The 27,566-nt window shown below is 32.2% G+C and overlaps 1 protein-coding gene across 2 annotated transcripts in view; it reads left to right on the top strand.

The window, feature by feature from the left end:
- The window catches only part of LOC146998503 (uncharacterized), a 173,269-nt gene that overhangs the window by 101,478 nt on the left and 44,225 nt on the right, over positions 1–27,566 (top strand). For both annotated transcript variants that reach the window (XM_085810831.1, XM_085810830.1), the window contains one exon: positions 2,997–3,101. The gene's annotated coding sequence lies outside the window, so the exon portion shown is untranslated. The remainder of the gene's footprint in view (positions 1–2,996; positions 3,102–27,566) is intronic.

Genomic DNA, 27,566 nt, shown 5'->3' on the forward strand with positions numbered 1-27,566 from the left:
GGAATTATGTTTTCTCCATTAAAATGGCCCTGGATTCTCGAACCACGCTTTTTTCCCTTTCTCCCTACTTACGTCGTCCAGTAATTTTATTACATTTGAAATGAAAATTTATTTGATATGTGTACTTAGAAACGGACCGTAGCTTAGGTACTTATATGTCAGGCATTTACTTGCTGTTCTCGAAGAGTTAATATTTCGCAGAAATTATTGATTAAGAGTATTTATTCTATACTTTTCAAAATGCGAAGCTATTTTTAGGCTTTTAATAAAACTTCTGCTCGAAAGATGTAACTTATATGCCATGTTTTGGAAAGTGAAATATGCATATGTAGTAAATAAAATTTCATCTCATTGAAGAGAAGCGTCCTTTATTATAATATTCTAAATATAAAAGGTGAGTTCTTTAGTTTTAGAAGCTTATGAATTGGATAATAAGTTTGAATTATGAACGAAGTTTGAAATTATGTTACTGAATGTTTCAGATTTGGAAATAACATGAAATGCCATTCTTATTTGAGCTAAAAAAATTTATTTGGTTAATTATAAAAGATGATTAAAAAAATATTTTATAAAGCCTAACAGAGGTTGCATATTTCCTGCGTTTTTTTGTGGTTTTTCTTTTAATTAAGTCGACCACTCAGTTTAATGTTCGGTTATTCTATGATTATTTAGTAAATTTAATAAAATTTAACTTTGAATAAAAGAGTAACTTTCACGTGCATTATAAGGTATTTTCTCCCTACTTCCAGCATGCAATCGTGGTGTAACGGCAGTACACTCGGCGCGTATTCGTGAGGTCCAGGTTCGAGTCTCGGAGAGGGCATTGCACATTTTTCAAGTCTCCTGCTTCAAAAAATCCTAATGACTCTACAAATGGCGTCCGAACTTTAAAAAAAGAAAGTGTTTGACCTAATCGCCACCAGGATTTGGCGATTAGGTCACCTAATCCGCAGTCGTCCTTTGAAAGAGGAACTATATAAGGTATTTTGTCCCTCGTTCAGACATGACTTCGTAGTGTAACGGTAGCACATTCGGCACGCATTCGAGAGGTCCGCCGACGCCATTGCGTATTTTTCAGCTCTCCTGTTTTAAAAAGAAGAGCTGAAAATCTGATTCTAAGTCTGATGTAGACACCAGATGACTTCCTTGTATGGCCTATTAAATTATACACATTATACTCGTATATTGCTGCATTTCATTTAAAGATTCTGACTTTCATTACATTCGAATTTCATTAGAATATTCATATTTCTCATTCAATTAATTCGCCCACCAGCGGCCGAGCGGTAAAGTCGCTGAACACTGGTAGTTCGGTCCGAGGTTCGAATCCCGCGAACGGGCTGGCTGCATGGGCGTTTTCGTGGTTTTCCCGATGTGTAACGTGTATACGAGCCAGTTTCCCTTAGAAAGTCCTCCACGAAGGCATCCCTCCCCTTAGGCAGATAGCCCTCGAGGCTTTGCCATAATCATACACACACACACATTCAATTAATTCACTTATCACTTCGGCGCAAAGCAAAAATACATAAAAACTAAAAACTTCTTCATTAAAAATTATAAAATGCATAAAAAACATAAAACACTAGCTGCAATTAAAACAGTTAAAGCAGACAATTTTTACGATTAAAATTACTTTCTAAGCAAAAACAAGCAAGAAGAAACTGACTTAACTCAGTATTCTACTGAGTTTCAAATGTAAACGAATGGCGGTTCGTCAGGCTTAACTCGCCACCTAACGTTTTAAATTGTTGATAATCTACAGCAGTTGTATGCAGATTACCTAAAAGAATAAAAAGCTTAACTGTAAAAGAAATATTAAATAATTCAATCACTTTTAAAGCAAAAAATACACAATTTACCAATATATAAGAATAAAAAAAGCTAAGCTCACCGAGCCAGGTAACAGAATGAGAAAATATATTTATATACGATTGGTGCAGCCGATTGCAACGAAAATGGGTGGTGCACAACTGCATGTTATAGCACTCCCATATACAAAATTTCAACATATTCGTTTTGGAGTTTTGCGAGATACTACATATATAGGTACGTACAGACGTCAGGAAAAAAATCTCTTCTAAATACATTTTATAATCCGTTTTGGCGGAAACATTCCTTTATTTTGATCGTACGTACAGATGTCACGCAAAACCATCGTTCAAATGCTTTCGAGAGCGGTTGAGATGGATATTTTCGTTGAAGTATGATACCCGAAATTTTTTGCGATTACAATACTTCCTTTACTTGGAATTAAAAACCTTATACAGCGTATGTAAGCATGTAAGAGTATTGCGTATAAGAAAGCGTGTATTCCAAGTTAGTTTTTCTGCCAGTTTGGTTTTCATTAATTTGTACAAATCTAAAACATTTCCTTAGAATGAAGTACTTGAATAGCAAACCTTTCAGTCGCAGATTGCTGATAGGAATAGAGATACGTAATATTTACTATCTTTTTATTTCTAGTAATCGCTGGATTCTTAATACTTTGATTTTTCTTTCTTTCAAAATTAAACGTCTTTCATGGTTACCGAATTTTGATGTAGAACAAAAAGTGCAGGCTAAAATCGAAACAAAAAAATATTATTAACTTGGAAAGCATTTTTGATTTTAAAACTTTAGTTGTCCTTTTAGAAAAAAAAAGATTTTTAATTCTTAGCTCTTTAAATAAATGTAGTATGGAAATTTGTTTCGTTTTTTCACTCACAAGTCAATATCAATCACGATCACGTTCCACTGTAATTATTTTAGTTTAATGATACAATTTCAGACTTTATCCAAAATTCTGAATAGTGATAAACTAAATACGCAGCACATATTTATACCAGACATATGGTGTATCTAACACAAAAGAAATATTGAACATAAGCGGGTTTTACCATAATTCTTCAATTTCCAAAATTCTGAAATATTTTTATGGTTGAAAGAAATTCTGTTAAATTGTTCTTAATTTAATAATAAATAAGTGTTTAATATATTTGGTTATCTTCTTATTTTAGGAAAGGAAGGCTAAGCTTCTTCGATCAATTCTTCGTGCTTTGTTACAAGTTTCAGTCATTTCTCAGAGTGCGAAGCATTTTCATTTTGTGAGATTCTGGTACAGAGTGAGTATGATGCACAAATATCTAAACTAATACGAACTAAATTCTTACAATAACAAAGTAAATTCATTTTCTTCTTTTTTCTTGTCACATTTTCCCTAATATTAGTGAAATAAAAGGTTTATAGCATCAAGTTATGGATTTTCGCAAAGTAAAGAATAGGAAAAAAAGATTTAACCAATAAAATTGTCTTTAAAATAGAATTAAGTATATGTGAAAATTTATTACTTAAAATATAACTTTTTCATTATATATGATATATGAAAATATTATTACGAAAAATAATTCCTTTCATTAAATTAATGTGATAAAAATGCTTTCTTTTCAATGAATGCTATGATCAGATGGCAATATATAATTAGCTCTTATTTTTCAATTTCAAAAGAATGAGAAACGCTTTAGATTCTGTCAGTAACATAATACTTGATGGAATAAATTTTCCCCATTCCACTATTTCTTGAAATATATAAATTTATTTTGCATAAAGAAGTAAAGAACATTAAAAAAGATTTAATCAATAAAATTATCTTAAAAATAGAATTAAGTATATGTGAAAATATTATTAAATAAAATATAACTTTTTCATTAAATACGATATATGGAAATATTATTACGAAAAACAACTCTTTTCATTATATGATAAAAATGCTTTCTTTTCAATGAATGATCAGATGGCAATTAATTAACAGTGCATAGTTTTCAATTTCAACAGAATAAGAAACGCTTCAGTTTCTATCAATAACATAATCCTTGATGGAATAAATTTTCCCCATTCCATTATTTCTTGAAATAGATAAATTTATTTTGCATTTATCGCCGTCCGTTTCGTATATATTCCGAAATTTCATTGTGCACTCTACAGCCTGTTATAAAAGATTTGATCATTTGTAATTTCCTACATATCGTCCTAAAATATTTTCGTTTTTTATAAGATAGTAAATCCATCATTTGTCTCCACATGCATGGCCTCTTATGAACCTGTAGTACAAATGAGCACTGAATTATAAAAACCGCATAAAGTGCTGCAGATATCAATTGCTATAGACAATCTATTATACTATTTTTCAATCCTTGTGTGTGACATCCTCCACTGACGTGCTGAACATAAAAAAGAAGTTAACTTTCTTCTATATACATTAGGGTCTTAAATATTTTGTTCTTAAGATAATGCATAGTGATTCATTACTTCTACTCACATTGGATAGAATTTTAGCGTGGGAGGATTGTATAAAACTCTATTCTGCAACTTTAAAGAATCTAATGAATGCATACGGAAATATCATGTGAATGAATCTAGCACTTTATTTAAGTGATACTAAAGGGTGTCCCAAAATTAACAAAAGATTTGAATCAAATAAAAAACACAATTTGTTCTTTAAATTGTTATTGTTTTATTGAATCGTAAAGTTACAGGATAGGGTTATGTATGGAATAACAAACAAATCGAGCAAGTGACCACCACGACTTTGCTATCACATACGTACTCTTTTGTTGAAAGTTTTCATGACCATTTTGCATAAATGTGACTGAATTTCGTTGATGCAGCGTTGAATTTGCTCCCTCAATGCACGCGTGGTTGAGGGCTTGTTGAAATAAGCCTTTATCTTCAAATAACTCGTTAAAAAGAAATCCAATGGTGTTAAATCCCACTATCTAGGGGAGCGATTCTTATATACGAAACAAGAAAGTGCACGGCCAGGAAATGTCTCATGCAGTAATTGAATTGTTTTACGGGCTGTATGGTATGTGGCACCATCTTGTTGAAACCACATGTCGTCCACATCAGTATCATCCAATTTTCGCAAAAAGAACTGTGTTATCATGCCGCGATATCGAGCACCAGTAACATTCACTGCTTGACCATCTTTATGGTCCACTGATGCCTCCAGTCAAAAATCCGCATCAAACGGTGACACAATGAGGATGCATTTGTTTTTCGACCATCACATGTGGGTTCTCTGAACCCCATGTGCAGCAATTTTGACGATTAGTGAAAATGGGCTTCATCGAAATTTTCGAACTGTGGCAGCCAAATTTTCATTATTTTTGAAATATTATTCAAAAATGAAAACACGTTTTTCTATCGTATATTGCTTCTTTTCTACTAACCCTAAACTATTAGCTGTCGAATGGGTTTTTTTAATAGGGTTGCCAACACTTTACTGTACTAATGGTGGCAAAATCAAATGTTGCCTTTATTTTACTACACCCTTTATTAAGAAAGATATGTGAAATATTTTTATATGGGTAAATTTTTTATGTTGTTTTTTTATATATCTACCAGATTATCATTTTTATTAGCTCTAAAATTAATGAGATAGAACTTTGAAGACAACATGCCAGATTAAATACTTGTAAAATAAGAGATTAAATGTGGCAAAGCTGATGCTAATGTTTTATGGGAAGAAAACAAAATTATAGAAAAAGGTCTAATTTTATTGTTAATAGAAGCTCATTTTTAAATTTATATAGGGAATAGTGAAACATCAAATTGTGCAATGGGAACAGAACACATTATTAACTGTTTTTTATTTAACTTCTTCTCGAAAACAATTTCATTACGCATATAAATTAACATCAAGTGCCGCCCAACCGGGATAGTGGTTAGTGACCCTGATTGTCGTACAGAAGGGCCCAGGTTCGAATCCCGGAAAAGACGGATTCCCGGATGTTTGTAAATGCATAGTGTCTGTCGGCTTGGGGGCACTCTAAATATTAGGCGAGCCGAAAGTCTGCTCGAGAGGTTGCTAGTAAAGGAAGAGGACTGGGAAACCCTCGACTCTTACCAACGAAAAGCGCAATCTTGCACTCCTTGCCACGATGAATTTGATTTCCTTGCTCTGATGTTACTGTCAGGCAAGTGAGATAAATCACAACAACAACACTAATATTATGTACAATATCTTCCTATTTAACAGGCAGGCACCTGATGCTGTTTTCATAAACTTCTGACTTCAGGATGTGACACGATTTTTAACTAGCTGTTTAGGTTTCTTTCGCAGTTTAATTCTTTTTCCAGCGACATGATATTACAAGCAAATTGGTTTTCTGACAGGTGTGTAGACTATTGTAGGTAGAAACGTAAATTCATTCCAAACTCCTGGATGCAGCAACGTGTACGCGAAAATGTACGTATCACAAGTACACTTGATCCTGCTTTTCTTAAATTTTGTAGCAAACTTGTCGAACACTTTTCTGTAATACTGCACAGCCACTGTACATCCTTTAGATAGCAGCACCTAGTGAATGACACTCATGGTGTTCCAGCAAAATATACATGTCTTTCTATTACAGCGCCATCGACAAGCCAAACTGAAGCGGTTTAGGAAACGACATTATCTTCGAAATCACCGGAAGTGGTAAATGTTAATTGTTTTAAATGAATCGATGTTCATTGTTAACAGCGAAAATAGACATCAAAGGGTTTGGTTTAACAAAAAACACTTTACTGCCGACGATAAGTTTAAGAAGTTGACTATCATGCTAGAATGTAATGGTGTGGGCAAGGATCATACTTAATACTAGAACTCCACTGCATAGCTTCGTATCAGGATCCGTAATAGCATAAAAAGATACAAATGGACATATTTTCGTTTTTTGCCGAGCAGTGGATCCTGACATTCTTCACGGGAACGACAATGTTAATCTCCACAAGAGCCACATGAAATGATTGAAACACTTGCATAACTGAGAATGTAATCCGCACCACAATGTCTGTAGTAGTATACTTCATAACACAGTCCGTACTACACTGTTTGTATTCCACCACAATGCCTGTATATATTCTCTAAACCTCATTCTCATTAAACATGCTTGAGACACTCTCGATAGGTGAGTAAAACTTAAATAGAGCATCACCTTAAAACTTTTATATGTCTAGCAAGAAAGTTAGCCAAATGTCGCAACAGTATTTCTGGAAAGACTTTGTGTGGAGCATGCTAGAACTATCTCAAAGTAAATCAAGAAGACCACCCTTTTAAACAGTCTTGCAAGATCTGTTTTTGTTCACATGGGAAGTTGCACTTTCTATGATTACTTCATTATGCTGTATGAGAAATCTCTTCTTTTATTTGTTACCTCCCATTTTTTGGTTGGGCCATAGAGCAAAATATTTACAGTTTCAGTTTAATAAAAAGTATCACATTTGGTAAAATATTCAGTATTAATTGCGCTACAGATTTTAATTGTCGCATAGTTAACAACTGTCAAACAAGTTGTAATTGTGGCATAATTAACAATTGACCAACCAATTGTCAAGCAATGTATATATATACATGTTTAAAAATGTATTTCTATATTTGGCTATTATAAAAAGCATTTCTTAAAACATTCAGAAAAAATAGTTTTATTTTATAAATAGCTATTAAATATATAAATAAAATCGGAATTTCGCAAATGCTTGCATTCCTTTTGTTTGCCGTGATTCGTTTTGCAGAGACGAAAACACTCCCTAGGGTTTAGATTTAGATTACAACCTAAAAGCAATTAAAAACTTAAATTATTTCCAAACAAATTTTCAGATTTATGTACTTCCATAAAATAAGGCAATAATTACTGATAAACTCCATGTAAATATACAAATAAGGAAGAAACACATTTTTTAAGTCATTTCTGAATTTATGAACTACAAAATTTTATTAAAAGCATTTTCCAGTTTATTTAAATGAGAAGCTCCCGGAAATGCATTTAATTTAACATTCAATGCTTACTCAGAATGAAAGATTTTCATATTGACTTCTAGAAATGCTTTAAAATATTTTGAAAGAAATAAACTATTTTGTTGACAGCAGTAAGTAAATATGTAACCAAATAAGGAAGAATTCCATCGATTTCCTTTGGCATTTTCGCCGGTTTATTGAATCGTATGAAGCAACTATCAAAGAAAGAAAGTCAAATGCTACTAGCTTTGCTATGAATATGAAACGAAACATTCACTTTAGGCTGTTCCATGTGATATTGAAATATTCGATAGTATATTTAAGACTTTCAAGTCCTGTTTTTGGGAATCATTTTTATCGATTGATAACTGCCCTTCTTGGCTATATATCGTACAAACTTGCAACTTCAGCAACGTCATCGTTGGCATGTTTCCAATAAAGTTTACAAGTGATGACAATGATTCTGTTCTCAAACTTGAGAAACTGGCAGCATATTGAGAGAGAAAAGTTTCAAAATTGTACGGCGGATATCTTTGGACTGTCTATCGTTAGATCCCTTTTAAATACCATTTTCTGGCAAGGCAATAAATTAAACGTTCTTCTATATTAAAGTTCAAAATATTTGAAAACTAAGCTAGACCTGTAACTTTTAACTGTAAGGACATGCTGACATTTCAGGTAATTGAGTTGACGTATTTTATAAATGAAATACGTATTTGACATAACGCAAGTGAACAAATTTTATACTTTTCTGTTATCGTACGCAGTTTCAACAAAGGTTATAGAGTCAAAAGAATCAAAATACTTATTACTGTAAATTAGAATGTGCAAATAAGAATTCTTTGATACAAATAATGTTACGTTGGGAAACTGTCATCACAAATTAAGTGTAAGGTCATATGGAAGAACATTATTGAAACATTTCATTATTGAAAACATTGAAATGTCCGAGATGCTCGTATTTCGCTTCTTCATTGAAAAAGTTCTTATTAATTCTTTGGAGGGTGTCTACATATTTTTAGATTAATTAAGAGTCCGTTTAATTTATGTTTAAAATGTAAAGAGTATTTTTTAAAATGCTTGATCTGATGGTCTTGATAGAGCTCTTTTCAAGAGCCTAAAGCAACAACCCATAGTCCAAACGTCAGGGGACTTCACAGGAATACGTTGAAAAGATAAAAATGCAATACTTGTGTCAGTCTTCATTTTTTATGGAATGTAGTTGTACTTTTCGAATTATAATTTGCTTTGAATTATAAGTATCAGTGGGAAAAAGAAAGTAATTTCTTGTGTAAATATCAGACTTAAAAACTTTCTCTTGATATTTCACTGAGTTTATTTTAGTATTTTTTTTCTTATACTTTTCTTATTTTTAATTCCTCATTTTAAAAAAAAAAACCTTGTGAGAAACGTAAACTCGTTACTGAAATGTTCTTTGCATTAACGGAACGAAGTTTGTATACTTTTTCTTTTCGCTTTCGATGATAAATTGTCTCTTTATTTGTTGTGGTCATTTAGGTAAATCAATGCTACATTGAATCACAATGTATTTTCATTTAGTTCCTGCCAAATAGTTTTCATGCAGGGCTCTAGAAATTGTTCTGCGTTGAGCCACATACCTCGACAAAAGCTTGCGAATATTATAGTATTTTTTTGGCTTTTTTTAAACTGCAAATCATGTTTTATTATTTTATTTATTGTTGCTACAGATTATTTAAGGATTCTGCAATTGATTTCTGCATCAGCAGATGTTTCTTGTTACTTCTATTCCAAGGCATTTTCCTTTCTTTAATTCTGTATCAAAACTGTTTTTAAAATGTGTAAACACCCTCTGCGTTTAAAAAATTCTGAATAGATTATATTTTCTGGTCTTCGTGATGACTTTTGTTACGAATCAATTAATGTGCATTGGCGATAGTTCTCAGATATCGGTTTTGCAGTCGTTGCAGCTTTAATATATCTGCTTTAGGAGTTGTCATCCATGCAAATAAGGCTAATTCGGAATAGATAGGATAACAGAGATATAAAATACCTTTTTTCGTTAAACTAAGTTGGGAATATTTTCCCATAATGAGAAGGAAACAGTTCATAGCTCTGGTAGTTTTGCTGCAAATATTTGTAGTGTGAGCAGACCATTTTAATCTTTCCTTTAGGATAACACGCTCTCAGGTGTAATTCTATGTGGCCTTTCTTGTACTTGGTACCATCCCGTTAAAAAGAGTGAACTGTTTCTTCGCAGGTTGTTTATTGAATTGTTGGCCGTATGATAAGAAACTGTGAGCGAAATTTGGATCCGAACTAGATTTGATATAATCTATATGCTTTATATTATCACCTTGTTCAGGTAATGGCAAAGTTAACCTATCCCAAATAGATGCGTTAATATCAATTATTTCACTATTTAATCTTGACCCAAGTCTTAAACTAATGAGTCACGAGTCTTGATAGCTGGATCTCCGCCAGTTTAACGAAGAAGTAACCAATAGTTTCTTCATTTCAATCCTAATCTTTGAGCAACTCGTTCAACAAACGGGGATTTAGTTCTCGAATCCAATAGTAATTTAATTTCGATAGTTCCGTCGCTCGAGGGAAATAAATCGCCCAATTGAAATTTTGAACTCTATTACTCACAACATGGTCTTGACCCTCGCATAATTCGTTCGAAATCCTGTCTAAAGGACTTTCGTTTACTTTTGGCGGTTTTTAAAGCTGTACATTGTTAGCTTTAAGATCATCATGCAGCAAATTATTACGTGTTTTTAAATTACAAAAATTACAGTTAAACTGAGAATTACAATTTTTGGTGAGATGGGAATTTAAATATGAAAAACACAATCCTGGTTTTTTCACAGAGTTTTCACTGGCGATTACATCCAAATTTTTAAATTTATAAAGCATGAATTCCATTACATTTCGGACATTTAGTATTACTATATTTAGACTTCTGTAAAGTTTTAGAACTAACATTACTATTTTTATAAGCGATTTTAGCCTCCGTTTCTTTATTTATAATAATTTCGAGAGCACACCTTAAATTTAAAAATTCAAATGATTCTAAAGTAGGAAAATCTACTTCCGGTGCTTTCTGTGCCCATAACATTCGAGTTTCGGAATTTAATTTTTGAAGCAGCATAAATATTAACCATGGATCCCTAGAGGTTGCTTTGTCACCAAGAGCTTTGAAGTCCCCGATAACTTCATCCAGGGTATCAGCTAATTGCCGTAAATTAACATTATCGACCTATGAAATTCATTTTTTATCCAAAAATGTTTTTATTATACATTGTACGATTTGTTTCTTTTTATCGTACCTGGCCAACAATTTCGCCTATGCTTCTTCATATTAATTATTTGATAGCGAAACATGTTTAATTATAGAAGCATCAGCAAGTGATCACCATCAGGTTCATCAGTAAGTGATCCAATCAAATATTGAAATTTATTAATATTCGATAAAGAAGTATCATGGTGTGTTGCAATAAATAAATCCTTAAAATTCATCTAGTCATTACATTTACCCGAAAAAAAAAACAGGAAAATCAACTTTGGTAAGTTACTAATATTGGAATTTCTGGAGCATTCGGCATATTAGCCTCATTCAATAACAGCTAATAAGCTAACAAGCTTTGATACTGAAATTTCAAACTATCAAAACCTGAATAAATCTTTAAAAAGCGCTCCAGATGCAAAATTACTTCACTTTTAGATAAATTGGAAGTAACACTCAGCCAAAGCCTTATAAAGCCGCTTTCGCCCTACCAGGCAATTTAATTACTACAGTAACTTAGTCCGTAAAAAGTAATCAAGTATGCAAGGTCAAAATGAAAACAATACAAATATATATATATATATATAACCCAAAATATCAGATTCTGATGTAAATCTAAAAATCGGATGTGTACACCACATGACTTCCTTGCACGGAATATTAATTTACACGCATTTTTTCCTGCCTTTCTTTTAAACTTATTTCCTCCAATTTTATTAGAGATATATTCTTCATTCAATTAATCCAGTTCTCACTTGGCAACAAGGCAAAAATACGAGGGCCATCCAGGAAGTAGATTACGTTTCCGTCTGTGTCCGCTAGGGGCGGGGCTAGCGCGGCCATCTTGGGGTCAGAGCGTTGCGCAGCTCAGTCTGCATCTAGCCGTGCTAGTGAGAGGTTCGTGCTGTGCTCCGTTCAGATACTGTGACGGTTTGAAATGTCTGCGTTAATTGAAAATCCCGCGAGCTGCGAGGTGCGCTCAGTAATAAGGTTTCTGACTGCAAAAAACTGTAAACCGATAGAAATCTATCGGCAGCTTCGTGAAGTGTATGGGGACAACATTATCACTGAAGGTGGAGTGCGTCAGTGGGTCATAAGATTTCAAAATGGCCGAACCAATGTTCACGACGAAGATCGAAGTGGGAGACCCAGCATAGTGACCGCCGAACTTCTCGAAAAAGTCGATGCTAAAGTCCGTGAAAATCGAAATTTCACAATAACGGAATTTTCTTTGAGTTTTCCACAAATTTCGCGAAGTTTGTTGCACGAAATCATCAGCGAAAAGCTTGGTTACCACAAGTTTTGTGCAAGATGGATTCCAAAAATCTTGACAGAGGACCACAAAAATCAGCGAATGGCTGCAGCGTTGAACTTTTTGGACGCTTACCATAAGGATGGTGACTCTTTACTCGATCGCATCGTTACTGGTGACGAAACATGGGTGAAACATGTGAACTGTGAAACGAAATTGCAATCAATGCAGTGGGGGCACACAAGTTCTCCCCAAAAACCCAAGAAATGCATGCAAACAATGTCGGCAAGGAAGATGATGGCGACTGTTTTTTGGGACAGAAAAGGTGTAATTTTGGTGGACTTCCTGGAAAGAGGCACTACAATAAACTCTCAAAGGTATTGCCAAACTCTCCAAAAACTCAGAAGAGCAATTCAAAACAAGCGCAGAGGAATGTTGAGCTCTAAGATCTTGTTGATTCACGACAACGCCCGGCCCCACACGGCAAATGTCACTCGTAAAGTTCTTGAATCTTTTAAGTGGGAGTTGTTTCCTCATCCGCCGTACAGTCCCGACCTGGCACCGAGCGACTTCCACCTATTCCCACCAATGAAGAAGTGGCTGGCTATGCAGCGTTTTGATGACGACGCACAGCTGCAAGAAGAGGTAACGAAGTGGTTGAAGGCGCAGGGGGCCGAATTTTTCGACGAAGGAATTTCCAAGCTCGTACATCGCTACGATAAATGCCTTAATTTGTATGGTGACTATGTAGAAAAGTAGTATTTGAGTGTGGCTTTCATCTGTATATAATAAAATTTGTTTCCTATACTTTGTTTATTTTTTTATTCCAAAACGTAATCTACTTTCTGGATAGCCCTCGTACATAAAAACTTAAAATATCTATATTAAAAATTGAAAAACAGAAAAAAAAACATGAAACACCAAATACAGTTAAAATAATTTTGAAAAGTTTTTTTTACAATTAAAATTACAGTTTCTACGCAAAATCAAGCAATTCAGCCAGCGGTGTAGAAGGCAGATTTTTCGGTGCACAAAAATGAAAGTTTACTTTTGGATTCACTTCGGAAAAGAGACGCTGAAGGCGTAGAAACTGATTTAATTTGTTGTAGACGCTATGCTGAGTCAATATAAGGGATAATTTAATCACTTAAATAATAATTACAGAATGGATTAAACATAATTTAATTCTCAATAATAAAAAAATAAGTTACTTAGTTGTTGCGAAATTAGTTTCTCTAGATTGACAACAAATCCACTATACTGCTAAGTTTCAAATGTAAACAAATATTGCTTCTATGGTAAAATAAAACGTAGGCTTAGTCTCACTTAAATAACTATTAAATTGTTGATAATTATACAACTATAACATGCAGGTTAACTAAAGGCATAAAAACCTTAACCGGAAAATAAGAACAACACAATTCAATCATTTTAAAGCACAAAATGCACCATTTTAAAAACATATAAGAATAAAGAAACTGAGATCAGTGAGCCGAGTAACAGAAGGGATATATATATACATATATTTATATACTTTTGGTGCGGCCGATTGCAACCAAAATAGAAGGTGCACATCTATATATTATAGCAGTCCTATATACAAAATTCCAATGTTCTGAGACTACTCGTTTTTGAGTTATGCGAGATGCATATATATGTACATGCGTACAGATGCCACGAAAAAAATCTCTTCTGGATTCATTTTAAATCATTTTTATAATTCGTTTAGGTATAAAGAGTCTTTCCTCTCCTTACATAGAGATGTCACACAAAAACATTGTGAAATTGCATTTGATAAATGTCAAAATGAATAATATCGGTGAAATATGATATCCGAAATTTTTCGCGATTACAATATTTCCTTTTTACTTCGTACATGGAAGTAAAAATGCACTTATCTGTTTTAAGTGCTGATGAATTCCCATTTTCGTCGCTATCCTTCGAAACGCTAACTGACCGTTTTAATGAAATAGCGCCAAAGTTGAGTTATAAGTTACGTTTTGAAATAAATTTAATACATTCAACTACTCCCAGCTTATAAAAATTAAATTGTTAACATGTAATAATTAAATATCCATACATAAACATCTAATAATCCGATAACATAGTTAAGTTAAAGATAAGTATTAAAATAGCTACATTCCGCTTCATTCTCGCGACCGAATTCTATGGACATCAATTCCAAAAGGTGTTGCCAACGCAGGGCAACGAATAGATGTAAATTAATTCGGTGGGGCGTTAAAATAAACAGCAGGTGAAAAGAAAAGTACGCGTTTTAGGAACGAATGCAACTTAAAATTGTTTCACTGTTGCTGATGGAAATAAGGCATTTAATAAGCGTTTTAGCGGTTAATAAGAAAGTGGAAATAAATCATTATGCTATACTTTAATTTTCCTTCGTCTGTTGCAGAAATATCTTGTACTGGTTTGAAATCACTGACAGAAAATCAATCTATTTCGCTTTTCATTTTATTTTTTTCTTCACAGTCTACTGAGAATAAAATCTATGGAAGATGGTTGTTCATAACAAAAACGCTTTATTCTGTTACATATTCAAAACGCGATTTGACTTCTATTTGAATATTTTAAATTAAAATGTCATTCGTAACTATTTTTACTTCTGTGTACAAAGTAAAGGAAATATTGTAATTGCGAAACATTCCGTGTATCATATTTCAACTGAAATATCCATTTGACAGTTCCCGAATCCATTTGAAAGATTTTTTATACGTGACTTTTGTAGGTATGTATAGAATAAAAGACTCTTTTTCCAAAACCATTTCCAAAATGGCATTAAAATATATTCAAAAGGGATTTATTGTGACGTCTATACGTACATACGTATACATATATATGTAATGACACTGCTCCATTGTTGTGATGACTTGGTGAGAGATACAACAGATTAGTTTTGGAGAGGACTGCATCATAACTTGAAAAACTTTGCTGCGTAGTTAACAAGATGACACTCGAAGGACGCACATAACGGTAAAGTCCACAAACCACAAATAATTTTATTTCTTCGATAATGCACATTATCACTGTGGGTGCGCTATGCACCTTCCATTTTTCTAAAGCTCACATTTTAAACAATGGACGAATTTAGAAAAGTAAACTTTGCGTGGCTTTGCGTAGAAAAGTAAACTTTGCGTAAACACAGCGGAAAGCAGCAGAAGAGACAAACGAAGAGAAGAAGAGAGAGCTGCGACGTAAATACACTTTTTATACCAAATTCCATTTCAGATCACATGACAGTTTAATTTACAGGATTTGGGATTCAGATTTCATCGGTAAGTGCGCATCAGAACTGCAGGAAGAAAAATTTATTGCTGTTATTTTTAGAATGAAATGAAAGTTAAAAGGCTATTAATTTATTATTTGAAAGCTAGATTTTATATTTTACATATATGTATCTCACATAACTCAAAAGATATTAACAGTAGAACGTTAAAATTTTGTATATGAGACTGCTGCAACATCTAATTGGGCAGTTCTTCTTTTATTGCAATCGTCAGTACCAAACGTATATATAATTCTTCAAATGTTAATAAAGTTTTGCCAAGAATTTTCTTTAAGCGTTCTTTTACTGTTTTTACTATCTCTCATAGAAGCCTTCCCACCAAGCCCCTCGTTCTATTACAAATTTCCAATCGATTCTTTCATTCGCCTAAAAATCTCAGAATTTGTCATTTGGCAGAATTTTAGAGAAATTTCTGAGTTCCCTTTTTTCTTTTTAAAAGTTTTTGCATTATCCGAATAAATTGCCCGATAATTGCCTCTCGTAGAAACAAATCTTTTGAATGTCATTAAGAAAGAATTCGTAGAGAGATTTGGTACAAGCTCCTGGTGTATAGCCCTAGTGGTAGCACGAGCAAATAATACTATATGAGATTTTTGGCTCCCTTCGATGTTGTTTTACGTAAATCAGACCAGCAAAAATGATGCCCCACACAAATGCCAGAAGAGAGAATCAACTAGACTGCACCACACGTAGAATAGTGCAATCTAGTTGATTCTGTTTTCTGGTATTTGTGAAATGGCCTAATTAGCAAGTTTCACTGAATATGTTTTAAAACATGAGACATTTTATTAGTTTCTTAATAATCCGATGTCCTTTCGAGATCCAAAAATGAAAATTACAAATTTCAAACTACAAATTTCAGCCAAAGTTATTAATACCTTTCCCTCCCATGCATCATTTTAACATATATACTTTCTACTATCCATTCTATAAGCAAAGAGTCTCTACGGAAAATGTTCATATGTTTTTCATCATATGACAAACTAGAATGTTTATATATATATATATGTAAATGTATATAATGTAATATATGTAATATTTACCCAGAAAAGAAAATTAATTTTCGGAAGATAGCAGTTTATAAATGTAGTTTACTAGTTTTTAGTTATAGCTTGTATCTCGAATGCAGGTAAATGCACAACCAGGCCTCACCCCAATTTAAGACCTCCATATTAGGTAGCAGGTAAATTTGTCAGGCAAGTTTATCACCATCGAGAGTGTGATTTCATTCACTTTGCTGCCGCCCGTCCCTCTCTTACAGACGTCAGACTGTATTTGTCTCTCTAACCCATGGCTGAAACGTTCAAAGATTTGACTGGTCGTCTAACTGCTTCTACCAGTACTACCCAGGCAGCCTCGCACTAAAGGGATGACTCAGAATTCAGTAGCCAACGGACTAGCCATTGCACCGCTACTGATACATAAATGGAATTACAGGGAATACGGATTGAATGGAAAGCCGTGACTGCTGATACCACCAGATTGGGAACTTTACAGGCACCAGACCTGTGAAACTCCTTCCGCCAAAGGCCTTCGGGAACCGCTAGGCTCGTTACATTAATCCCCCAGTGTAGAGACTACTAAGGTACAGATCCAAAACAGTACAATAAAAATAAATACTTAGCAATATCTAATATCAGCTTATAGTTGTAAATATCTAACACTTTAATATCAGTTTGTTGTTGTAGCAAAACAATTGCATAATTGAAAAAGCCGTACGAGGAACTAATATGGTGTCTCTATCACATTTTTTTCTAATCAGTACCGAAGTCCTAAAGTAACATTTAATTAGCTTTAATTAACTATTTAATTAGCTTTGTACAAAAGGACTCGGGAAAGCTACCATCCAATATACTGACAGACATTTATTTAAAGTCTGCTAGTCTGCGTTAGCTTGAAAATATGCATCTACCAAATAAAAAAAAGGAATGCTTTCATGAAGGGTTTCTACGAGAAAGTGACTCGCACTCAGATTACATGGGAAAAACCATTAAGCCCCTTGCATCTATTCTGTTTGGTGTTTGAATCCATGAACCTGATTCCAGGTCGAACTGCCAGAGTTCAGCAGTCTTTGTCCAAATGGCAACCTCTAATTAAGTAGTCTGGGAGCATGGAATAAATTACTGAAAGCCACTTCGTTATTGAGAACCATCTGTTATCACTTCCAGTGAAATATCACTCTCCATTCTTTTCACCCCAAGTCAAGAAACTATTTTTTAAACCTGAGGAATTAATTCCATGATTCCTTAAACTGTAAAGTTCGGCAAATAGCTTCATTCTTCTATTAGATATCGGCATCTAATATTTATTAGGAATTTATTTCTTCAGATTTTCTGCTAATTCCTCTGAATGATTCATTCCTAGCTTCTCCGAAAAAAGCCTTAGGAAAGATTCCCTCCCTCATTTCATAGTCAAAAAGATGTTATATCTTCGGCGTCTTTGTATTTGCTTGTATTAATTATGTCCTCTTTGGAGTTGCCGCCTGAAGACAAGTTGCCTTTTACCTAAACAGTATTCACGTATTCCAAGGCGCATTGAAACAACATTATTTAAGACTCATTTACACTTTCTTTCCGACTTGTTTACGTCTTTTCATTATAAACTGATACATGAAGCAATATGTTTCTTTGTTTCTGTTACGTCTCGGGTACTCATCATTATGTCATTTATACATATTTGCCTCACTTTTTATGTACAAACTGTTTTTTTCTTTACATTACATCGGAACATTTTTTTTTTTTTTTTTTTTTTACTTCCTTTAACAAAAGAAGTATTGTATTCGCGAAGTTGCCAATTTTGAGAAACTAAACTTCGCAATAAAAAATATAACGCCTTCTTTTATTATTGCGAATTAAATCATGCTTAATCCATTCTGTAACTATCATTTAAGTTATTAAATTATCTCATATATTGACTCAGCATAGCGTCCACAAAAAATCAAGTCAGTTTTTACACCTTCAGTGTCTTTTTTGTTTGCCGTGTGAGACTAAAAGTAAACTTTCATTTTTGTGCATCGAAAAATCTGCCTGGTTGCCTGCTGGCCGTAATACTTTTTTTTTTTTTGCGTAGAAACTCTAATTTTAATTGTAAAACTTGTCCTTTAAATTATTTCAACTGTATTTATACTTTGTATTTTTCTATATTTTTTCAATTTTTAATAAAGATATTTTGAGGTTTTATGTATTTTTGCCTTGTCGTGAAGTGAGAACTGAATTAATTGACTGAGAATTATATCTCTAATGAAATTCGAGGAAATAAGTGTAAATGAAATGCAGAAAAAAATGCGTATAATTTAATATTCCTTACAAGGAAGTCATGTGATGTAAACATCAGATTTTTTTAATAGCTTAGTTCAGGTAATGTATAAAACACTGAAACACGATTGCTAACTCAACAAAAACTTCTCTCCGTAATTTTTCATACAAACGAGGCTTAAAATGTAGTCAATGAGTTAGTACATTTGAATTTAAAATTAATCATTTAACTTTAGTAGCCCATCAGCGGCCGAGCCGTAAAATCGCTGAACACTGGTAGTTCGGTCCGAGGTTTGAATCCCACGAACGGGCTTGTTGCATGGGCGTTTTCGTGGTTTTCCCCGTGTGTAACATGTTTACAAGCCAGTTTCCCCTAGAAAGTCCTCCACGAAGGCATCCCTTCCCTTAGGCAGATAGCCCTAGTGTACTTTGCCATATTCTCAATACACACAAACACACACACACACACATTTAACTTAAGGCTGCGTTTATAGGAATTTTCGTAATTCTTCAATAAATTTTCACTTTAAAATAAATATTTATAAATATTCATAAATTTAAAATGCTAAAATATATTTAAAAACTTTATTTCAACTGTAGTACACCAATATGCTATTTCTTTATCTAATTAATATTTTCCTCAAAGTAAGTCTTTCCTTTTCTCTTTAATACAGATCTTTTGAACACAGCTATCTAATTTCGTTTCGGGGGGGGAAGAGAATTTAAAATTTTTTATTCGTTTACTTTTGTCATTTTATTTCATTAATAAATATGCCACATTTAAGTTAATTTCAGGGAATTTGTTTTCGCATTTAAAATTTTTCCATATTATTACACATCTGATTGATTGATATTTAAGCATTCTGTCGTTCGCCAATTATTTTTAATCAACATTAAGGCTCAATATTTCTAAAATATATTCAGTTGCATGTATTAAAACGTTAGAGGGAAATGAATGTCATCAAACGTCTGCGTCTAAATAAATAATAAATTCTGCCGCATTAGTTAAGTTTCCCAATTATTCACCATCACGGTTGATTCTTCAATGAAATATGTTAACATTTCTAGTGTTTTACAATATTTCACCACAAAACTTTCAAACGATTTAACAAAAATATGAAAATATATGCCACCATATACACTGTTTATTTTTTAGAACGATGTTTAATTAGTATCCGTGCTATAATGTGGTAGTAAAATATACAGGTATATTTATTTAATTTGATATTGTGTTACTAAAATGATGAAAACTAAAACATTACAGGAAGCACGAAGCAACATAATTTAATTTGGTTCAAGCATATTTTCTAAGAGCTTACATTATTTGGATGTCTGTTTTAATGATATAAAAATGTGCTTAAAATTAAAGCCGTAAGAAATTCTATAACAAAAGGCTACAATTTTCATTCATTTTTTATTAAAATGCATTATTTAAGAGAACACTGCATTTTCAGTGAAACTTTTAATAGACTTTTAATATCGTCACACTTTAATTTGACATATTGTGTAATTAGAAAGATGGTAATTACCTCAAATTATTTATTTCTCGGAAGTGAAAGACTTATCAATGAGCTCGTAATTAGATATGGTATTCGGTAATGTTTCGCATAATTGTTTTACATTTTATTCAAATTATTTTCTTGATTAAATTAGTTACCTGAGACGTTTAAAGGTCATTCTATGTGGCAGTTCTGCTTTCTAAAGAAGATTTTAGTTCAGAAATTTAAAGTATTTTGTCATCAGTTTCTAAATTTTGTTTGAGATGCTTCCGAAATTATATATATCGTTTTAAAACATGTTAAGTTTCATTGTGAAAGGAATTAAATAAACATTCCTATTAGAGTTGACAAATTTAATTACTAACATATTATTGCAGAAGATCCTAATTTAGAAATTTTTAACAATTTGTTAATGCATGGACGTTTTAAAGATAATTAAATCATTTATATCTGCTTTCTACCTAAATTAGCATTTAAAATATTATCTAAAAGTACAATTTTGAAAATTTACTATTTATAATAAATATATATTTAATGAATTTTGTTTATATAGAAAACCTTTTACGTTTTGGAGAAGATAAATAGCAAACGGGAGAGTCCAAACTTTACATCCGACTTTAAATAAGGGAGGGAAAGCATATTACAGTATGGGTGAGTGTATGACAGTAACTGGTAATAGCTATTTGAAGTTCATTATGGATATATGCGTAATATTAGTATGCTATAAAAAATGTGGAAATATTGCATCATATGTTGGAATTATGATATGAACAATTTTGGCACATATGTTGGAATTATGCACAGATTTGAATATTATTATATTTTTTATTTCGAAATCAAAGCTTTTAATATTCGATTCTTTGCTTTTATACCATTGTCTATGGATCCTTTAAACTTTTGCCCAATTGCTAAATTTAAATAATATTAAAAATATGTAAATCTGTTTCGAAATTGGCTTACGAAACTTCAGTATATCAAAAATAAAATACTTGATGAAGCTTTGTTGGAGAAGAGAGGAAAATAAAAAGAATGTTAAATTGTTAACAAAACCCCCCACAGCATGATAAAACAAATCTGCGTTAACCAATTAAATACTAAAAGATAACTATTTTTAAATTTGTATTTGAAAGTTCTAGCTTCATATGAAATTTAGTTTATTTTCAGTTTTTAAAAATGTTTTATAAATTTATTTATTTATATCTTTCAATTACAGCTACTACATGATTTTTTTATGTCTTTAAATTATAACTATTACGTTTTTATTGAAAAATATTTTATTAAATATTTCCAGTACCTAAAATCTCTTGTCCGATTTTATTAAGACTAAACGTGCAGTGAGCTTTAGGTTCATGAATTTCACTTCGACTTTCATGCAAATGGATAATGATAGTAAAAATAGAAGAAAAAAGTAAAAATGGTTAAAAATACAACTGGTCTCTCGATCACCATGCTCATAACAACAATGAATAAATTAACAAAATCAGTACTCATTATTTTAAAGGAAACAAAGGAAAGAATAAGTCAACGAAGAAAACTAATACGGTAGTTAAAAAAAAATACCTTTAACTCCCAAAATTAACCGAAAAAGTCCAGATTTAATTACAACACAAAGACGAAGACTAGCTAACAAATATGAAGTAAACACGCATCGAAATTTAAAACAAAGAAATAGCAGCCAATGCCTATAAACGGCTAAAGCCCGTCGCTGGAACAAAGAAAAAAAAATCTGATGTGTACACCACATGATTTCCTTGTACGGAATATTAAATTATACGCAATTTTCCTGCATTTCATTTAAAAATATTGAATTAATAAATAACAAATTTTGAATTAAGTCTACTTCGTCGATAGCGCTTAAACCACGACTGAATAAATGCACTCTTTAAAGTTCACTGTATTTATTTACCACAACGACACTTTGGCGCTACCAGCATATACTTACCAGCATTAACATTCATTTTATAACTCAGAGTGCACAAAAGTTATATCAATTGAAGAATTACCATAAGTCCTATTCAAATGCTATAATAAATCTAAAACGATATATAAAAAGAAATTAAACAAATAAAAAAGAAACGGTTTTTCGCAGACGATTCAGCGCCGCTTACCAAATGTGTATGCGCTTACTAATTAATTCAGTTCTCACTTCGCGGCAAGTAAAAATACATAAAAATTCAAAATATTTTCATTAAAATTTGAAAGCTATAGAAAAACTTAAAACACCAAGTACAGATAAAGGAATTTTTTTTAAAAAATTCACAATTAAAATTACAGTTTCTATGCAAAAACTAGCTAATAACTTGAATTTTAATTCCATAATGAATTAAGCATAATTTAATTTTCAATAATGAAAGAAGACTTTACTTTGTTGTTGCGAAGCTTAGTTTCTCTAAATTGGCAACAAATCTATTATTCTGGTAAGTTTTAAATGTAAACAAACTTGGCCGCCATGGTAAACAGAAATTAGGCTCAGCCGCACTTAAAAAACTTTTATATTGTTGATAATTCCACAATAATTGCATGTAGGTTAACTAAAGGCATAAAAACCTTAACCAGAAGATAAGAACAACATAATTCAATTATTTTTAAAGCAAAAAATGCACAATTTATAAACATATAAGAATAAAGAAACTGAGATCACTGAACCGAATAACAGAGTGCATATAAACATACCTTACTTTTGGTGCGGCTGATTGCAACCAAAATAGGAGGTGCACATCTACATGTTATACCAGTCCTATATACAGAATTTCAACGTTCTGAGGCTTATCGATTTTGAGTTATGTGACATACCTACGTAATACGCACAGACGCCACGAAAAATTCTCTTTAGAATTCATTTTAAATCAGTTCTATAATTTTTTTGTGGAAAAGAAAATACCTTTAACTCCCTTTAACTTAATAAAGTTAAAGGAAAATACCTTTAACCTTTAACTTTATTCTGTCCTTACATACAGATGTCACATAAAAACATTGTTAAATTGCGTTCGATAGCGGTGGAAATGGATATTTTCGTTGAAATATGATGCCTGGAATTTTTCGCTATTACAATACTTCCTTTTTACTTCGTACAAGGAAGTAAAAATGTTGGTTTAATTAATGTGAAATATTGAAGCATTACCTGGCAAGGGGGAAGGTTGTTTTCGTGGCGGACTGTTTAAAAGTTCTTGACCCATGGAATAGGAAACCACCACCCATACAGCCAGCCATCCGCGGGATTTTGAGCGTGAGTCGAATTATCAATGTTTAGCAGTCCTATCCTCTACGCCTCTGATGGGCCAAGGGTAACAAAAAATTATAAAATTAAAGTACCTTTTTACTTTCTTGTAAGAAGTAAAAGGAAGTATTATAATCGCGAAAAATTTCGCGCATCATATTTCCACGAAAATATCCATTTCAACCGCTCTCGAGACCATTTGAGCGATATTTTTGCGTGACATCTGTACGTTCAGACAGGAAAAAGGGCTGTGCCAAAACGGATTGCAAAATGGATTTAAAACGAATTCAAAAGAGTTTCCCCCCCCCCTCGGTATACTGCTGGCTTTTGAGAAATCTTATGTAAACAGTGACGATCTTGTTTTGAAGGTTTAGTGTGGCAAGTTTCATAAGATCGGAATTAAATTCTAGATTTGTATTTCAATAATCTGAAGAATGTTTCCTATATTACTACAGAATCATTACCATGACAATTGTAATGACTTTAGACAATTGTTGCTCTTGTTCAAAACTTTTCGTTGTATCTTAGTTTAAAATTCATGAAGTTTAAGAAGTTTTGGTATTTAATCCATCTCTGAAAATTTCGGAAAAGACTCAGCACCCTGAAAATGGGCATTTATCATTGTACGCGATTTAATCTTAGATAACCACGCCTTTAACGTAATATTTTTTTTTAATTTCCCAAAACTTTTCACAAAATTCTTTTTATGTTTATGAAAAGAGAGGCTGTGTCTGATAGCCCTCGTTTATTCGATATCTAAACCAAATTAAAGCTGCCTTTTTATCTAATTTTAAATACAAATGCACGTTCTGAAAAAAGTACGTTAAATGTAAAAATTATGTTTAATTTTAAAAATAGGAAAGAATGTTAAGAATCCTGTACGTAATTCCGTTTCTTAACGTTATTCCTTCTTAACTTTGTTCCTTTCTTAAACTGATGATCCTAGTTTATCCGGCGCTTTATTATAAAGTAGTGAAATAAAGCTGATAGTAAAATAAAGAACGTAAGCAAATCTCCTCGTTGCTAATCGAAATCTGTCTCAATTCACTTGGAGGATTCTCGAATTCCAAATTTGTCATAAGAGTAGTAACGCGTTAAATAACCATTTACAGATTGAAGATTATTTTTACATCACCATCACACCATCACCTCCACACCCACGTACGTTTATCTCTATACCCATGGAACGTTTTTTGTTGGCATATGCTTCATCGTGATTCAAAATACGAATTAAAGCGACGCTAGAAGAATCAGACGGAAGTAAATCAATAGAAAGTTAAGTCAGTATAATGCATTTTCCTCCTTTCGTTATTGAAAGAGTTTTAAGAGAATAAGATTTTCGCTGATACTTCGGTGATACGGAGATAAGTGAAGCTTGAATCACATTTAAATATTTATTTAAGCCCGACTATTTTTGCAATATTTCCTGGTGCCACATAACGAATCATGTGCATTTTAGTTGCAGAATTTTGTTTTACTGCAGGAATAAAAATGTAAACGGACATGGCATTTCTTCTTCAGAAGAAAAAAAAATAGGCATTTCTATTAGAGTGAAATAATTTATTAATGTTCTATAAAACAAACTTGCTATCATGTTTTCATGTAAAATTCCATTTTAAACATATACGCCTACGTACGTCTAAAAAAGTAAATTACTTCTACTCATTTGTAATTTCAATGCAAAAATCAAAGAAATTAAAGTAACTTGTAATAATTATTAGGCCTAAAATTATGATCTTGTAGGATGGAAACTAATAAGTACAGAGATCTAGGATACTTTGCATCAATAATAATGCCGGAAGAATTATTGCTACAATCTAACATCTCAAACACTCACTATTAACCTCACCATCACCATTTAAACACTTTTTTAATTTAAACATGAATGTAAGTTTTTAAAATTATACCTAATATATGGCGTCATAACCATGTTTTGTGAATTAAAACAAAGCTATAAATTATCAGAAAAATTATCAGTTAGGCCTGTAATAAATTAAATGTGTTTTAATTTGCATCAATTAGATTCATTGTTAAAAAAGTAGATAATTAGGGAAAAAGTGTTAAATTTTTAAAAAGTGCATTTTTGGCTTTTAAATGTAAAATGTTTATTAGATTTTAAAGATAAATAAAAATATTGTTTTCCGAATGGGAGTAATCCGAGAATCTGCTAAATCCGAGGACGCTTGGAAAATAAATTAAAGTGGTCACGGAGCCGACAGCATTTAGCCGAAGAGACACTTTGCCGGCAGGATATTTAACATTTACCCGGCACGTACATTTAACCGACTCGGATATTTAGCCGACATAGATATCTAGTCGATATGACACTTAGCTGACGGAGATATTTAGCCGACACGAACATTTAGGTGATAGGACATTTAGCCGACGCGGTAATTTAGCTGACAAAATATTTAGCCCACAGAACATTTAGAAAGAAGGACATTTAGCCGAAAGCACGTGTAGCTGACAACAACTCGTAGATGCAGATAAAAAAACCTTTCGACGAAATTTTAGTAAAATGTGCCCATATTTTTCTTATAAAAGGCTACTTAAAGGATATACAAGATGAAGGTTTATGGACAGCATTTTTGTCATTATTTAATGCTAATGAGTTTATGGATTTTAAATATGGATAAAAAAGCAACCTTACTATGGCAAATATTTTGAAAACAATTTCGAGAGTAATCAGACATAGAAAAAAAACGATTTTATGTGGAACGAAATCAGCAGAGCGAAGCAAAGGAAATGAAAACAAATATAACGTGATCTTTCGAAGAAAATAGTAATGAAATATGAAAGTACTAAGCTATTAGAAATTTGAAAGCGTTGAAAAATTAATATCAATAACTAATTTTTAAGATTATTTTTAGAAACTTAAGATCTTTTCTGATAGCAAAAGGAATATTTTTAAAGGCTTCCATCACTGTCGATGGCGGAAAATCTTCTTTCAATGGAAATTGATTTCAAAATAATTAGTTTTTCAAAAAGCAAGTATTCTGAAAAGCAAATTTCTGAAGCACAATGTGCGTGTAATTGTTAAGAAGTAGATATTTTTTAGTTGGCAGAGTGACATAATTTTTCATGGAGATGTAAACAAAGAGAAAAAGATTTACGTAAACAGTTTCGGTTCTAGACCAAGATTTATGAACAATATATGAAAAATTAGAAGTCGAATTGGCAATTTCCACTATCTGAAAATGAAACCGTCTAGCAAATGGCGACCATGTTTGTGGGATTGAAATGTGTTTGTTAGCCGATGAAATATAATGAATGTTCTTTAGCGCGTTGTGTAAATAGGTTTTTAAGTAATAAGTTATAAATATTTTTAATTGAAATATAAGTATATTGCTACCCATGATGCATTTGATGAAATGTGTTTACAATAAAAATTATAACGTATCATATATAAATAATATTTGGATATAAGTTGTTTAACACTAAAGAATTTCAAATAATTTATGGGTATTTTACAGAAGAAAAGTTCTTTTGCTTTGTTGCTATATGCATTATGTTTTGTTGCAATACATAGCAGTTTGCTAAAAAAAAAATAAATAACTTCATTTTGCAGCTGCTAGACTTTTAACAAGCTAAAAATATATTAATTGTAAAATATACAAGTTTCATAACATTTTTTATTATTATTATAATATAAGGGATTTCTCCCACCTTCTTCGCATGCCTTCGTGGTGTGATGGTCTGCATACTGGGCGCGTATTCCAGAGGTTCGATTCCCGGCGAAGGCGTTGCTGATTTTTCATCTTGCCTGCTTCCAAATAAATTTAACTAACTTGATTAACGTTTTTATTATTAATTCAAGTTTGATTAGAAAACTTAATCATTTAAGCAATTTTGGATTTATCTGCTCGCAATTCTCAATTTTAATAAATATTACATTTACCTTAAATTCTTACTTCTCTATATAGATAAATCTTTAGAAAACAGAGTACAAGTTATACAGTAAGAAAAGTTTTGTATTCTAAAGCAGTTTTAACAGATATTTATATCGAAAAATGCATCAT

Source organism: Stegodyphus dumicola, chromosome 2 (genome assembly GCF_044657685.1).
Source record: "Stegodyphus dumicola isolate Sdum_Otavi_A_Nest chromosome 2, ASM4465768v1".
Classification (NCBI taxonomy): Eukaryota; Metazoa; Arthropoda; class Arachnida; order Araneae; family Eresidae; genus Stegodyphus; species Stegodyphus dumicola.